The sequence below is a fragment of the Arachis stenosperma genome, chromosome 3 (genome assembly GCF_014773155.1).
Source record: "Arachis stenosperma cultivar V10309 chromosome 3, arast.V10309.gnm1.PFL2, whole genome shotgun sequence".
NCBI classification, from domain to species: domain Eukaryota; kingdom Viridiplantae; phylum Streptophyta; class Magnoliopsida; order Fabales; family Fabaceae; genus Arachis; species Arachis stenosperma.
In genome coordinates, this window is record NC_080379.1 from 52159658 (window position 1) to 52177050 (window position 17393).

The window sequence follows — 17393 nt, forward strand, 5'->3', positions numbered from 1 at the left end:
GAGGTGGAGGTAATCAAGGAAGAACACAAGGGAGTAAAGATTGGAAGGACATTGGAAATACCTCTCCCCAAGCCATCACCATCCATTCTCTCATTCAAGTGGGCAAACCTCTTATCTCTTAGCTTTCTTGTCCCACTTGAGTATAGTTTGCTTGAAACGAATGGTCAACTTAGAGCATTTTGTGGGATGAAGCGTAAAAGAAAGATGTTTCGTGGTTGGCGTTGCAAATCAAGGCTCATCATGGTTAATACTTCAAAGATTAGATGCAAAGGTTGGACTAATGCTTAATTAGAGGGGTCTAGGAGGATTGTTGGGCACTTCATCGAGAATTCATCTTGCTTGCTACCCGGAAGGATTAATAATGATAAACTTCAAGACGGGTGTGAAAATAAAGTGTGGGATCCCGGATTACAAGAAGAGGATCGACTTTGGGAGCCCCAAGCTTGTGAAGAACTCCATCAAGACTTGGTGCAACTCATGAGAAATCTTGGGGCACAATGGAGAACCAAGCATTGGTGGGAGTTCCAAGATGAGTTCAAGCACAAGCCACCTTGATGAAGAGCTCTCCATAAGTCTAACTTAAGGACAATAAATAAAAGTGTTAGGTGGGACACACCCCACCATGGTAAACTCTTTCCACTCTCTTCTAGATTTGATTAATAAGTGATTTGAGTTTCCATTGTAGGTAGTTTTTCTCTTCATATCGTTGTTTTAATAATTTGGTTGTTAGTTACTTGTGGAGCAAGTCTCCCTTGCTTGTATTTGAAAAGTCTCAAAAAGCCAAAAAGATTTTTTGTATTTTTACAATTTTGCTTGGTTTTGAGTCGAAGGTAGTGTTAAGGAGATTTTTAGCTGTTTTTAGCATTTCTGGAAAAAAAAAGGGCAAGGACGCGCGCGCACGCTATACGCGCACGCGTCCATCCGCAGATGCAGCATCATGCTTGAATCCAGAGAGTTAGGTCAACATTGTGCAACCACTAAGCTCTGCTCTTAAAGTCAGGGTGCGCGTACGCGTCGATGTGTCACAAAGCTGCACCATCATCACAACCCGAGAGTTGTGCTAACTCTGGGCTAACATCAAGCCTAGGCCCAACACTACCCGCGCGTGTGCGCACCTGGTGCGTACGCGTTCTTCTGCCAACTCCTGCATCGGCGCGTGGGCGTGTATGACGCGCTCGCGTCGCTAAAAAAAGAGAGTTTTTTTCCTCCTCTTCCATTTTCTTTTGTTTATTGCATTTGCATACTTCTATTCTTTGCATTTCAATTTTTTATAGCCTGTTTTCATTTTATTTTCTAAGTTTTTTTTCATTTTAATAATGGTGTTGAATCCTTATACTCAATTGTTGAGACTTTCTTGCATTATTTTGGTGCTTCGTGACTTGTTGCATTAATTGTAATATTTGTCCTACACACGAGACTAGTGCTTTAGTCCTTCCTGACTCATCATTCTTTGTTTTTATGCCTCGTCATCAATGAGTTAGGATGGGACCAAACGCTCTCATGCTTATCACTAATTTTGTTTGTGTTAATTCTTGTTTGAACTTGATGCTCAACATGCTCTTTTAGCTTTGATTTTACCCTTGCATCAAGTATTACTTGATATTAGGGATGGCAATGGGTCCCCATGGGGGCAGAGACATGCCCCTGCCCCGCCCCCAATATCTGTCCCCGTCCCCGCCCCATCCCCATGACGGGTAACGGGGACCCCATATCCGCCGAGGACCTGGGTCTCCGCAAATATCTGCGGATTTTTGTAAAAATTAATAAAAATTAAAAAAAATGAAAAAAATTAGAGAAAATTAAAGATAATCCTCAATTGCCATTACAAATATAATATCCATAGTCTTTAAAGACTTAAATAACAATAACAACAAACATAAACATCCAAACATATCCACAAACAACCAAATATTACATAAACAACCAACCATATTCATAAACAACCAAATAAAGTTCATGACATCATAAAAACATAATTCCACCGTCTCAATCTTCCTTTCATCCCGTAATGGTAGTGATGGTAGATTCCGACTTACTTGAATCCTACATCGACAAGAAAACAATTTAAGTTAAAATCATATAATAACTCAATAAGTCAATAATATAAAATCACTTTAATTCCAATCATGAATCAAAATATTCTCAATCATGAATCAAAATCACTTTAATTCCAAATCAAATCAAATAAAATCTATGAGTTATAAATCGTGAAATTAACAATTGCTATTCATGTAACTGAAGAGATGGATGAATATTCCTTAAGCATGCTTCAAAGGAAATCAACAGAATTAGAAAATCAATAAATATATATGTTATTAATCTCGTCAACATTATGTTTATAATGCCTAATTTGATGCTAATTTTCTTTAGACATGACAATCCATCATTATAATTGGTAGTATTAGGAGAGTGCACGCTAAGAGACAAACACTCCACATGACTTTTGGCTCAACTAAATTTGAAGTTTCTATCTAATCCACATATATGAATTATTACAAGCGAACTATTTAAAAAAAATAAAAATTAGGCATTCAAATAACTATTCATCTTTATAAATCAAAATCACTTTAATCCCAAATCAAATAAAATAAAATCTGCGAGTTACAATTGTCAAAATCAATTCAGAAGACATAAATGCTAAAATTCAAAATTGATACATAAAATTAATAATTGCTATTCATGTAACTGAAAAGATGCATGAATATTCTTTAAGCATGCTTCAAAGGAAATCAACGGATTTAGAAATTGCATGTCGATAATTTGATATCAAACCAGGGTGAATGTTGCAAATTTTTTAGATTCAAAAAACACATTGATCTGGTAATAATCACCAGAAAATTATAAAAAAAAATTAAAATACCAAAATAGAAATTAGAATCACAAATTTAGAACTCAGAACCTAATTACCCAAATTTAAAAATTCAGAATCAAATAACCCTAAATAGAAATCAGAATCAGAAACCTAATTACCCTAAATCAAAAATTCAAAATCAAATTAACCCTGAATAGAAATCATAACCAGAAAATTCAGAACTCTAAACTTAATTACTCTAAATCAGAAATCTAGAATCAAATCAATCCTAAATAGAACTCAACAACAAAAATTTCAAAGCCACAAGACTGACTTACCTGACGGAGAAAAAGGGCAGACCAGTGAAGAGCTGAAGACCAGCGACGAGGAGAGGACGACGTGGCCGCCACAGTGAGATCGAGACCTGCAGTGAGTGACCGAGCCACTCAAGGGTTGGGAGGCGGCGCTGAGGAGAGGAGACACAAAGGAGAGGAGACACAAAGGAGAGGAGAGGAGACGGTTCGGTGATATTCGAGAAGGAGAGGAGAGGAGACGCGGCAATCAGCGGTCGGCGGTGGCGGTCGGCGATGTTCGAGGAGAGGAGATGAGACAAGATTGATGGTTTCACGGTGAGGAGTGAAGAGGAGAGGAGTTTTTTGTCTCTGAAGCAACAGTAAAGTGTTAGCACTGAGCAGTGAGTATAATGTGACGACGGCTAAGTTTTCTTTTTCCAACAATGAATCACAAATGTTATATATATACTAAGAGCATTTTTGTCTTTTCATATACACAGGAATTAAACGGGTCTCCACGTGGCGGGGACCTTTACCCCCGCCCCCGCCCCATTTATTATACGGGGCCCCGTCCCCCGTCCCCACGGGTAGAAATTGCCCCCCACACTTGTCCCCCGACGGGTAAATGCCCGCAGGTACCCATCCCGCCGGGGATTTTTGCCATGCCTACTTGATATGTCTTAGCTCACATTGTTTTCTCATTCACATGTTGTAGCTACCATGTAGTTGGAAACTATACTCTTACTTGGCATTAGCCCCCGCCTACGTTTTATTTGCTTTGATATCCTTGTTGTAGGCTTAATTTTCTTTCTTTTTCTCCCCTTTTAGGTTGGCCACCAAGAAGGAAGAAAGGAAAGATTTTGAATGGGGCGACAAACAAGTCATCCGCACAATCTTTTGAGGAAGCTCATCAATTGTTTCAACCCGTCCACCTTGCTCTCCTTTGCATGCACCGAGGACGGTGCAATCTTCAAGTGTGGGGAGGTCATCCAACCGATCTCTATGGGTAACAATTTCCTTTTTCAACACCAATATTAGCTAGTTGTTGCATTGCATGATAGGTTGCATGTTAGTTAGAATTTGTACATATTTTTACCACTTCTTTCTTATTAGGACTACTTGGTTAGGGTAATGATTTCTTTTCCAAGAAACTATTTTAGGGCACCCTACCAATTTGAAAAATTTTGTTGAACTTGCTTGAAAGAATTTATTTTGGAACATGGTTTTGAGATAAGAACACAAGCTTCTGAGTTTTGAGCCTAATTGCGTGGTTACATCTTATAACCACTTATTTTCCCTTCTTGTGTGCAATTGTTCTCTTTCTATGATTGTGATCTTTGATTTGTTTAATTCTATATGTCCATTATTCCTTATATTCATGCACTTAGATTATTGAGACCATTGTTTCATTAGTTCACTTACCCAAATAGCCTACCTTTTACTCTCCATTGTTAACCAATTTTGAGCCTAAGCTTAACCCAATTGTTCTTTGTTTTAGCACATTACAAGCCTAAAGCGAAAAACAATAAATGTCCTTTGTTTGGATCTTTGATTAGCTTAGACTAGTGAGAGTGTTTATTATTAAAGTTTGGGGAGATTTGGGAACATTAGTTGGGATGAAAGGGTGTTTTGTATTTCTATATTTGGGAATTGGGTGTATACTCATGTATTGATTAAATGTATAGACCTTATGCTTTGATGTTCTTATATGTAGCTTAAAAGAAAAAAATTGAGAAAAACAAAAGAAAAAAAAATATAAATGTGAAAAAGAAAAGAAAAGAAAAAAAGAAAAAATAGAAAAAAGAAAGAAAAAGAAGAAAAACAATAAAAAGGGGACAAAATGCCCTAAAGTAATAAAGATCAATGCATATGTGTGGTAATCAAAAGAAAATGCATGAATATGTGAAAAAGTGAAGGATGGGTAGTTAGGTTAGCACTTAAATTGTATAGGTTGCTATAGGTTAGGTGGGAAGTTTAAGTCAGTCAAAGATTCAAATTCTAGTCCACTTAACTATATACAATCCTACCTTGACCCTAGCCCCATTACAACCTATGAAAAGACCTCATGATGAATGTATGCATGCATTGAATAATAATTGATTGTTAGATGAAAAACAAATCTTGGAAAGTATGATTAGGGGAGAATTGAGAGAGTCGACCCTATACACTTGAGCGACTAGAGTGCAAACATTTCCGGTGAGGGTTCGATGTTCAATTCCTTGATTCCCGGCTTTCATGAGCGTTCTTCTTGCAAGTCTACTTGAACTTCATTTTGATATTTGAATTGGTAGGATTCATGAATCGTTATATGATCTTGGCCCTACTTGTGCATATATTTCTTGGAGATTGATTTACTTTTAACCAAGTAGGTAGAATCATTTTGCATCTAGTTACATTCATTTAGATAGGGTGCATATATATAGGTTGCATTGAATAAATGTCATACCCCCTATTTCATTCTTGGATTAGCATGAGGATATGCTATGGTTTAAGTGTGGGAAGGTTGATAAATCCCATTTTTAGGGTTTATCTTGTGTTGAATTTAGAGGGTTTTGTCAACTTTTCTCTCATGTATCCAATGAAATAGCATGGTTTTGTACATTCCCCTTTAATTGTGCTTAAGAGTGAAAACATGCTTTTTAGGACTTAAAATAGCTAGATTTAATTCACCTTGATTCTATTAGATGCCTTGATGTGTTTTCAAGGTGATTTTAGGTTTAGGAGGCAAAAATTGGATTGAGGGAATAAAGAAAAAAAGCATGTAGAAATGGAGAACTCATGAAGGAATGAAGGAATCGCAAAGCTGTCAAGTCCGACCTTTTCGCACTTAATCGATCATAACTTGAGCTACAGAGGTTCAAATGATGCAGTTCCAGTTCCGTTGGAAAGCTAACATCTGGGGCTTCAAAATGATATAAGATTTGCCTTAGTTTCCATGCGTCTAGAGATGCGTACGCGCACTGTATGCGTACGCACCGATGGGTGCATGTGATTCACTTTATGCAACTCGTGGCCAGCGATTTTAGGAGCATTTTGGGCCTAATCCAACTCATTTCTGATGTTATTTAACCCAAGGATTGAAGAGGGATGAGGCATCTTTAGTCATAGTTAGTTGTAGTTTAAGTTTTGGAGAGAAAGTTACTTTTTAGAGAGAGAAGCTCTCACTTCTCTCTAGGATTAGGATTAGGTTAGATCTAGATTAGGAATTCTTATATCTAGGTTAATTTCATGCTTTGATTCACTTTTCCTTTTGTAATTCTTCTTCTTCGACATCTATTCTCTCTAGTTTAGCATTTAATTCTTGTAATTCTCTACTTTTATGTTGACGCATTTTTGTTCTTCTAGTTCTCTTTAATGCAATTTATGTTTTCATGTACCTTTATTGTTCATTTGATTTGTTGTTGTTTAATTCCTTGTAATTGAGTAGTGTAGATTTACTTTCCTTGTAATTTTACTATGCTTTTTCTTTTATTCCTTCCAAGTGTTTGATGAAATGCTTGGAAGGATGTTAGAGTAGAATTTTAGTGCTCTTGGCTTGGAAAGGTAACTTAGGAACTCTTGAGTTACTAATGTCCAAGTAATTGATGATTGGGATCCATTGACTCTAGTTCTCACTAATTGAATTAGGGGAGAGTTAGGACTTATGGACTAGGATTAATATAGCTCATTTGACTTTCTGCTACTACTAGTTAGAGGATGATTTAATGAGATTGATCCTTACCAATTCTCATGTTGGTTAGTGATAGGGATAGAGATCCTTTACCACCAAAACTTGCCAAAACCTTTTTAGCTATTAGTTTACTTCCATTGCCATTTATCTTTCATGCCTCTTATCAAAACCCCAAACATAACTCATAACCAATAACAAGAACACTTTGTTGCAATTCCTAGAGAGAACGACCTGAGGTTTGAATACTTCGGTTTATAATTTTAGGGGTTTGTACTTGTGACAAACAAATTTGTATGAAAGGATTTTTATTGGTTTAGAAACTATACTTGCAACGAGATTTCATTTGTGAAATTATAAACCATCAATTTTCTGTTCATCAATGTTATGTCGTCCCGGGCGATGTAGGCAATGTGGGACTGAGGGACACAATCGTAGTAGATGCCGTTAGTCAGTTGGTGCAAATACCGACGGAGATGCTCAGTAGATTCATCCATTGTGATATTTGAAACATTGTAACATATGACAATCTACCATGTGACAAATGCAACTTTATGTATTATTCAAACATTCCTCCATATTATGATATTTGAAACATTATGTTATGATATCTGAAATATTATAACTATAGCAACTAGTCCATGACATAGATAGTAATTATACATAGAACAGTTAATTGATACATAAACAACTTGAAACAGTTAATTAATACATAAAGAAGTTAACTGATAAATAGAAAATGTTAACTACACAACAACTACTTTCTCATTGCCCACTTTACATCCATCACAAGATTCTTGCACTTCTTGGCGGCCTTTTTGAACACAGAAGGAGTGTACCGATTAGCGCTACGACGTGGCAGATCAACCCTGCGATTGTAACCTTTGCCTGCCTCATCTGGAGTACGTGTCTCACCTGTATACAATTTAATTAAACAAGTACATAAAGTAATCAAACCAGCAAAGATACTATAGTCGTATAATAATAAGTTCTACAAACTAACCAAGTATACCATATAGTCAATTGAATCACAATATAATCAACCCATTAAACAAGTAAAGTAATGTATAAAATATAATACCATCATTACGGGATTCTTCATCCTCGTCGTACTCCTCTATTTCATCCTCCTCATCCTCATCCTCGTTGTCCGGTTCATCTAGATACCCATCGGTCTCTTGTTCAAGTGTGTTAGTATTTTCTTCAATGAGACCCATTGAAACACGATTAGGGTTTTGACTATTAAAAATCCCACAACCACCGTCACTCTTACTAAAGTCAATAGATACAAACCCTCCAGAAGCACCCGACGAAGTGTGGCACGAATGCCTCGCATCCAAGGAATACCTACCCACCATAAAGTAATCAGGCTGCTGGGTATATTGTGATTATCCTGCATCTGCAGCCATGAAACCAAACAACTGGCTAAAATAACCTCCTTCTCCTGAGTCAAACTGTGGCATATCCCAATACTGCTGATGTATTGGGTACGATGGGATAAACTGTGTTTGAGGTACATATTGGCTTGAGGACATAGGTTGTTCTTGTGGAAGTGGATTTGGAGGTGGAGGGGGTGGTGGAGGTGACTCTGGCTCCTGCTCTTGATTGTCAACATCCATATCCTGGTTACCCTCATCATTCTCTTGAACCACAAGATTGGACAAGTTCAAACGGTCCCCAAATTTTGTCCGGTACCAGTACTTGTGTAACACCCTACCATACAGAGTCTTATGCTTAAGTCATAATTCAGAGATGGCAAGGTATTACGACCTCTAAAATAAAAATTTAGTACGTATAGTAGTATGAATGATTGATTATAACTAGGAGCCTTTGTAGAAAAAGGGGTAAACAAAAACCGCAACTCAAAAGCGCAACACTCCGATCGTTAACGGAACGAACAGGGATAACCCAACGCGAGTTTATATATATACAAAGGAGTGTCAAAAACAGGAATATCAAGGCTCAAAATCCGGCTGCGAAGATAACCGGTCCGAGCATAACAATATATACATATGATAAAATAAGGAAAACCCCAAAGGAAACCCAAAGGGACACAAATACATAAAACCTATTCTCCAAAATCTCCCATAAGAGGAGTCATCACAGTTTGTATTATTTAATGGAGATAAAAGTATCTAAGCAAAACATATAAACCAAAACATAGTCCCGAGAACAAAGGATTTTTGCAAATCTAGAAGTCTCCAGCATGCCTCAGCGGGAAACCTCACGTCCTGCATTTGAAAACCACAAAATCCGCATGGGTGAGAACCAGAGGTCCCCAGCATGGTAACAGCTTCCACATATATAATACATAATAATAGAGGAAAGCCAAAGGCAATCCTAGAACTTCCTCCAGATAATATCAAAGCTTATAAACAAGCTAAACCGTATAAGGGCATCTGACTAAAGATTCTTCAGTCTAACTAATACTTCCTTTTCCAATTCCTTCAAACCTCCCAACCACCAGCAGGAGTAAATTATAGCAAACACAATTATATCAGACAAAGAATATACAAATAGGAGCAGTTAAGACATTTAGACAATTAGCAAGTAATATGCAGTCAAATAGGCAATCTCAAACAATTCACATAGTATGCATATGATGAATGCCTGTCCCTAGTGGCCGATGATATCATCTTGTCGGTTATAGAGCCAACCCGACAAGTCCTGGTCGCTAACCATTGGACTGTCCCTCTGTCGCGCATCCCCAACTCGAGTTATACTCGTTATAAACTTGATCATAAACATGATCCATATCCATCACCCTCACTGGTGAATATTTCGGGGGCGAGCTCATCCGGGTCTTTCACAGTGCCCGGCCACACTTACGACATAGGGTCAACAGAGTCTCGAGCCGCCACCTGGAGCACGTGGTGGCTAGCCACTGCTACTACCCAGGGAAACTCGTATCTCTGATAGTGGAAGTGCAAATAACAATTATCAATAATTCAGCATAAACATGCATGAATCCTCATCCATGGATCAACATCCATATCAGCCATCCGGCTCACGGTTCAGTCCAGAACCAGCTAATATTCATAGCATACACAGCTATTCCGGCTCACGGTTAAATCCATAACCAGCCATTTCATTAACAATTACAGCCTTTCGGCCCATGGCATAACAAGCACTTCCACCACCATCCTCCGCATCTCACATAATCATCTTGATCCTCATTGATCATTCATTTTTCCCTTGCTTCACTCGCAAGTTACCTCATTCACTAGCCCCTTTCTAATAGCTAGGCATGTCATAATGATTTAAGACATAAATGGTGAGATCGGAGGCTTAGAAGTATGAGATTTGGCTTTTAAAACTCAAAAATCAACTTTGGGATGAAAACAGGGCCACGCGTACGCGCACTCCACGCGCACGCGTGGATGGCCTCAAAAACTCATCGACGCGTAAGCGTCATGCACGCTAACGCGTGGATTAAAAATTTGCCAATCGACGCGCACGCGCCAACAACGCGTACGCGCGGGTGTTCTCGTGCCCCAGGCACAACACTGGCACAGTTCTGGCATAACTCTCTGGAAAATGGCTGGGCATTGGGTGCAGCACAATCGGCGCGCCCGCGCACATCACGCGCACGCGTGGATGGCGCTTTCTGGAAGATCGGCGCGTACGCGCCAGGTGCGCCCACGCGTAAGGGGTCATTCTGCTAAAAATTTTCTAAGTTAAAAGCTGCAGAATTCACAGATTTAAACCCCAATCTTCCAACGGACATAACTTCCTCATTTTAAATCGTTTTTCACCCGTTCTTCGAACGGCATGGACATCCCGAGTTCAATTTCATTTCTAAACAGATTTGGTACAAAACGGAGATTCTTAGTCCAAGTTATGTCCCGTCAAAGTATGCCCAAAAACCATATTTTCATACAAAACCACAATATGCCATTTTCAAAACAAACCATTTTCAACTCTTTTCAAAATCAATCAAAACATGCCAATTTCATCCCTTTTCTTTGAAATCAATCAAATGTATCAAATTCAACATCAAGCCTCCTCAACTCACACATTGACACATTACCACAATTTACCAAAATCACTATCTCATCATTTTACCCCACTTCACCCAAGTGGCTCAAACTCAAACACATTGACATATCATATACTATTCTTCATGCCAATTCTCAACAACACCAATTCCAATAAATCAATATTGTACACAATCAACATCATACTCACCATTAACATGGTTCAACCCACAATTCAACCATAACCAATCATCAAGCATATATCACAACATGCATATTTCTCATATATCATACCACCAAGGCATCAATAATCATCATCACATATATGACCACATCATATATCTCAATCATTCAACAACATCAACAATTCAATGCCTATCTTAGGGCCTCTAGCCTAAGTATTTCCTACCACATTACATATTAGATACGGGAAACCGAAACCATACCTTAGCCGAATTTCCCAAGCTCCACCGGAGCACTTCCAAACCACTTATCCACAAGCTCTCAAGGCCTCAACACCTCCAAGAACAGATTTTTCACCACCAAACCCTTTCCAAGCTTTTCAAAGTCACCAATCAAGCTCCAATATCCACACATACACAACCTAAGCCACAACCATCATACCCATACACAACATCTCAAAACCCAAACATCATAAAATCACAAAATCACACTAGGGTTGAGAATCTTACCACACCCAAGGTCCAAGGAGACAAGATTAACCTTCTCCTTCAAGAGAGTTGGGTCCTATAACATCAAAGAACCCAAAATCTCAACATTTTACCCATGAAACTCGAAATTAAGGGCTGGAATTTCGAACAGAAACACGTGGCTTACCTCAAGATTAATTGTATGGGTTTTGTAGAGCTCTCCGCGGTGAACGCGTGGCCGCAAACGGAGCGGCAATCGGAGCTCTAGATCAAAAGTTATGGTGGTTTGAAGATCAAGTGAGAGAAAGAACTTGAGAGAGTGTTCTTCCCCCCCCCCCCCCCTCAATTTCAGCGTGTTTGTGTGTGTAATGAGGAGAGAGAGTGCTGAAAACTAGGGTTTTGGTTAAGTTATGTTGGGCCAAGGGCCCACTTTGGGTCCGGTTGGCCCGGTTTGGCCCGTTCGGTCCAATCTTGGTCCGAATTCTATAAAATTGGTACCAAAATTCTCGTCTCAATCTCCTCTATCACATTTAGCCATAAAAATCACATTTTAGGCTTTCTAGAATAAATTCTCATTTATGGGTTAATTAGCCGTTAATTAACCAGGTTTTACATTCTACCCACCTAATTGGGAATTTTGCCCACAAAATTCAAATGCAATTACCTGAGAATAAATGCGGATAATCCGTTCGCATCTCCGACTCAAGTTTCCAAGTGTGTTCCTCAACACCGCCTCGACTCCATGCCACTTTGACTAGTGAAACATCTTTTCCACGCAACCGTTTAATACTAGTATCATCAATTCTGACCGGAGCCACTGGAAGCGTCAAATCTTCCCTTAACTGAACCGATTCGGGTTCCAACACATGGCTAGCATCAGGAGTGTACTTCCGAAGCTGCGACACGTGAAACACGTCGTGCAGGTTCGAAAGATGAGGTGGTAGAGCCATCCGATACGCCAACGGTCCAATCCTCTCTAGGATCTGAAATGGACCAATGTATCGAGGATTCAACTTCTTTGTCTTAATCGCCCTACCTACTCCTGTAGTCGGAGTAACCTTAAGGAAGACATGGTCCCCTTCCTCAAATTCTAAAGGCTTTCGCCTTTGATCGGCGTAACTCTTTTGACGACTCTGCGCCGTAAGCATCCTATCACGGATTTTCTTGACTTGCTCAATGGTCTCAGCTATCATTTCTGGCCCCAACAAGCTTTTCTCTCCAGCTTCATACCAACATAGCGGAGATTGACATTTCCTCCCATACAAGGCCTCATACGGAGCCATTCCGATGCTCGCATGATAACTATTATTGTATGCAAACTCCACTAATGGCATATACCGATCCCAACTCGCCGGTTGGTCCAAAACACAAGCTCTCAACATATCCTCTAGTGTTTGGATCGTCCTCTCAGATTGACCATCTGTTTGAGGATGGTAAGCCGTGCTCAAGCTTAATCGGGTCCCAAAAGCCTTCTGAAATGCACCCCAAAACCTTGAAGTGAAACGAGGATCTCTATCAGAGATTATAGTAGCAGGTACACCATGAAGTCTCACAATCTCCTTTATGTATAACCGTGCTAGCTCCTCAAGGGTGTAAGTCATACGAATGGGCAAAAAGTGAGCTGACTTCGTCAGTCGGTCCACAATCACCCAAATAGCATCAAAACCAGCTCTAGTCCTTCGCAATCCTGACACAAAGTCCATTGCAATACTTTCCCACTTCCATTGTGGAATCTCTAAAGGTTGCAACATACCGGAAGGTCTTTGATGTTCAATCTTTACCTTTTGACAAGTTAAGCACTTTGAAACATATTCCGCCACATCATTCTTCATACCCGGCCACCAAAACATCGCCTTTAAATCATGGTACATCTTAGTACTTCCCGGGTGAATGGAGAATCCGCTTTTGTGTGCCTCCTTTAAGATATCTTGCCTCAAAGTGCCAACATCCGGCACAATGATTCTACCCTTGAATCTCCATAACCCATCTTTTTCTTCCGACACTCACCACTGTTTTCCTTGCTCAATAGCCGGTAACACCTTCCATAAGGCTTCATCATTTTGATGAGCCTTTAGGAGTTCGGACTTAAAGTCACTTGAGATTTCTAATCGGCTCAAACACAAGGTTCCGGATACTTCTTGAGCACCGATTTTCAGACTCTCGAATCCCTTGAGCAACTTCTCCTCTTGGAGCATCATCTAAGCTGCACATAACGACTTCCGACTTAATGCATCCGCCACTACATTCGCCTTTCCCGGATGGTAATGCAACTCAAAGTCGTAATCCTTCAGCAATTCCATCCACCTTCTCTGCCTCATATTAAGCTCTTTCTGATCAAAGAGGTACTTCAAGCTCTTGTGATCAGAGAAAACTTGGAACTTAACCCCATAGAGATAATGCCTCCACACCTTCAAGGCAAATACAACCGCAGCGAGTTCCAAATCGTGCGTAGGGTAACTAACTTCATGAGGTCTCAACTGTCGTGAGGCATACGCCACCACATTATGGTGCTGCATCAGCACGCACCCTAAACCCTTCAATGAGGCATCACAATACACCTCAAATGGCTCATTCGGCTCGGGTAACATTAACACAGGTGCAGTAGTCAACTTTTTCTTCAATGTCTGAAAGCTCTCCTCGCATTCAGGAGTCCAAACAAACGGAGTGTCTTTGCGGGTTAACTTTGTCATTGGCAAAGCTATCTGTGAAAAGCCTTTGATAAACCTTCGGTAGTAGCCAGCTAAACCCAGAAAACTCCTTATCTCTGTTACGGTGGTTGGTTGTTTCCAATCCATCACAGCCTCCACCTTAGTTGGGTCTACGGCTATTCCCTTCTTACTCACCATGTGACCCAAAAACTTCACCTCACTCTTCCAAAATTCACACTTAGACAGTTTTGCATAAAGTTTCTTCTCCTTTAGAATCTGCAACACGGTCCTCAAGTATTCCGCATGCTCTTCCTCGGTCTTGGAATAAATCAGAATGTCTTCGATGAAGACAACAACGAATTTATCCAGAAACGGACGGAAAACTCTATTCATGTAATCCATGAATACCGCAGGAGCGTTTGTCAACCCAAAGGACATCACAGTGTACTCGTAATGACCATAACGAGTCCTGAAAGCGGTCTTAGGGATATCCTCACCCCTCACCCTTATCTGGTGATAATCGGATCGCAAATCAATCTTGGAGAAAACTCCAGCTCCTTGTAACTGATCCATGAGATCATCAATTCTCGGCAATGGGTACTTATTTTTTATTGTAACCTTGTTCAGCTGCCTGTAATCCACACAGAGCCGCATACTCCCATCTTTCTTCTTTACCAGCAACACTGGAGCACCCCATGGAGAGACACTTGGCCGTATAAAATTCTTTCCCAACAAATCCTCTAACTGAGACTTTAGCTCGTTCATCTCTAACGGTGACATCCTATAAGGAGCACTTGAGATTGGTCCCGCCCCGGGCACCAACTCAATAGCAAACTCAACCTCTCGGTTAGGTGGAAACTCATCAATATCATCGGGAAACACTTCCGGAAACTCACACACAACTGGAATCTGTTCCAACCTTTGATCATCTCCCGAAACGCCCGCGGTTAACAACATGATACCCTGACATTCGGTTCCGGAACAGTTCACCATCATCGAATTCAAGTAATAATTATTCACCACGACCGGCCCTTCTGTATCTTCTGGCATAAAGTACACCGACTTTGTAGAACAATCAAGCAGAACATGGTTCTTAGATAACCAGTCCAATCCCAAGATAAGATCAAGACCGATCATCGGCAAGCAGACTAAATTATGAACAAAATCACGCTGCTTGAACCTAAAGGAATCTTCCGGGCATCCTAGCCTAGTTACCGTGGCTTCATGGGTAGCATTGTACACCCTTAGATCATAACCTAAGGTTACAACCTTCAAGCCTAACTCATGGGCTTTCTCAAATACAATGAATGAATGTGATGCTCCCGAATCAAATAAAGCATTTAAAGTTTGACCAGCTATTTCACAGTTACCTCGAATAAGTGTCTCGGATCCCTCAGCTCCTACAGCTGAAGTGGTGAACACTCGACCAGTCTGTTGTGCCTTTCCAGCACCTTGTTTCTGCCTCTCGGGACAACTGGCGGCTTTATGCCCCGCTTTTCCACAATTGTAGCACAAACCCCATCCGGCCTTGCATGGTGCTCCCGGATGGTGATTCTCACACCTAGTGCAAGCTTGATCATTCTGAGGCTGCTTCCCAAACTTCTTTCCTTGGGAGTTGTTGTTGTTGGGCCTCCTGAAAGAGCCTCCCCTCTTGAAAGACGGACCTCTAGGTGCAAAGCTCTTCCCTCGGTTCTGTGGAAATGAACCTTTGTGACTCCCTTTCTCAGCGGTTGCCCTTCTCACACACTCTTCAGCAACCCTACACTTGTTCACCAATTCGGAGAAAGTCCTAATCTCCATTGGTCCCACTGAACTGAAGATATCACTCCGGAGTCCTCCTTCATACTTAACACACTTCCATTCCTCATATTCCACCGGAGTCCCTTGGCACATACGAGAGAACCTGAACAGCTCCTCAAACTTGTCAGTATACTCTGATATGGATATAGTACCCTGCTTCAGCTGTAACAATTCAAGTTCCTTAGCCGTCCTAGCAGAAGTCGGAAAGTACTTCTTATAGAACTCTTCTTGAAAGACATTCCAGGTGATATAGTCATCACCCTGCTGCAGAAGACGTCGGATGCCTTGCCACCAATGCGATGCTTCACCGGTGAGCATATAAGTGGCAAACTCGACACGCTGTTCTTCAGGTACCACTTGTGCTTGTAAAGCTCGCTCTATAGCCTGAAACCATGTATCAGCCTCAGTCGGGCTAGTAGTTCCCTTGAACTTAGGCGGATTAACCTTCAAAAAGTTTGCCAGTGTCATCGGGCCTTGAACTCCACCTCCGTCATTACCATGGTTGTTCATCTGTTGACCAAGAGCCTCAGCAGTGGCTTGCATAGCAGCAGCCATGTTCTCCAACGCAGCCATAAAGTTCACCGGGTCATTAGGATTATTCTCCGGTGAACGAGTATTCGTACGACCTCTCGCACTACCTCTACCGCATCCACGAGGCGTCATCTGGTTCCTATACACACCCAACAATCGATATTAAGTTGATCAGTCTCAATATCGGAAGTCTAGTGCTTCAAAGTCCCAAATGCATGCTCATGAACGTTTATGCCAATTATATCAAGCAGATATACTAATAGCACATAACACTCACACAGAGAATGCACAGAAGCATAGTCAGTCCATCCCTCAGGCTCTACAGGAACGAACTGCTCTGATACCATAATGTAACACCCTACCATATGCTTAAGTCATAATTCAGAGATGGCAAGGTATTACGACCTCTAAAATAAAAATTTAGTACGTATAGTAGTATGAATGATTGATTATAACTAGGAGCCTTTGTAGAAAAAGGGGTAAACAAAAACCGCAACTCAAAAGCACAACACTCCGATCGTTAACAGAACGAACAGGGATAACCCAACGCGAGTTTATATATATACAAAGGAGTGTCAAAAACAGGAATATCAAGGCTCAAAATCCGGCTGTGAAGATAACCGGTCCGAGCATAACAATATATACATATGATAAAATAAGGAAAACCCCAAAGGAAACCCAAAGGGACACAAATACATAAAACCTATTCTCCAAAATCTCCCATAAGAGGAGTCATCACAGTTTGTATTATTTAATGGAGATAAAAGTATCTAAGCAAAACATATAAACCAAAACATAGTCCCGAGAACAAAGGATTTTCGCAAATCTAGAAGTCTCCAGCATGCCTCAGCGGGAAACCTCACGTCCTGCATCTGAAAACCACAAAATCCGCATGGGTGAGAACCAGAGGTCCCCAGCATGGTAACAGCTTCCACATATATAATACATAATAATAGAGGAAAGCCAAAGGCAATCCTAGAACTTCCTCTAGATAATATCAAAGCTTATAAACAAGTTAAACCGTATAAGGGCATCT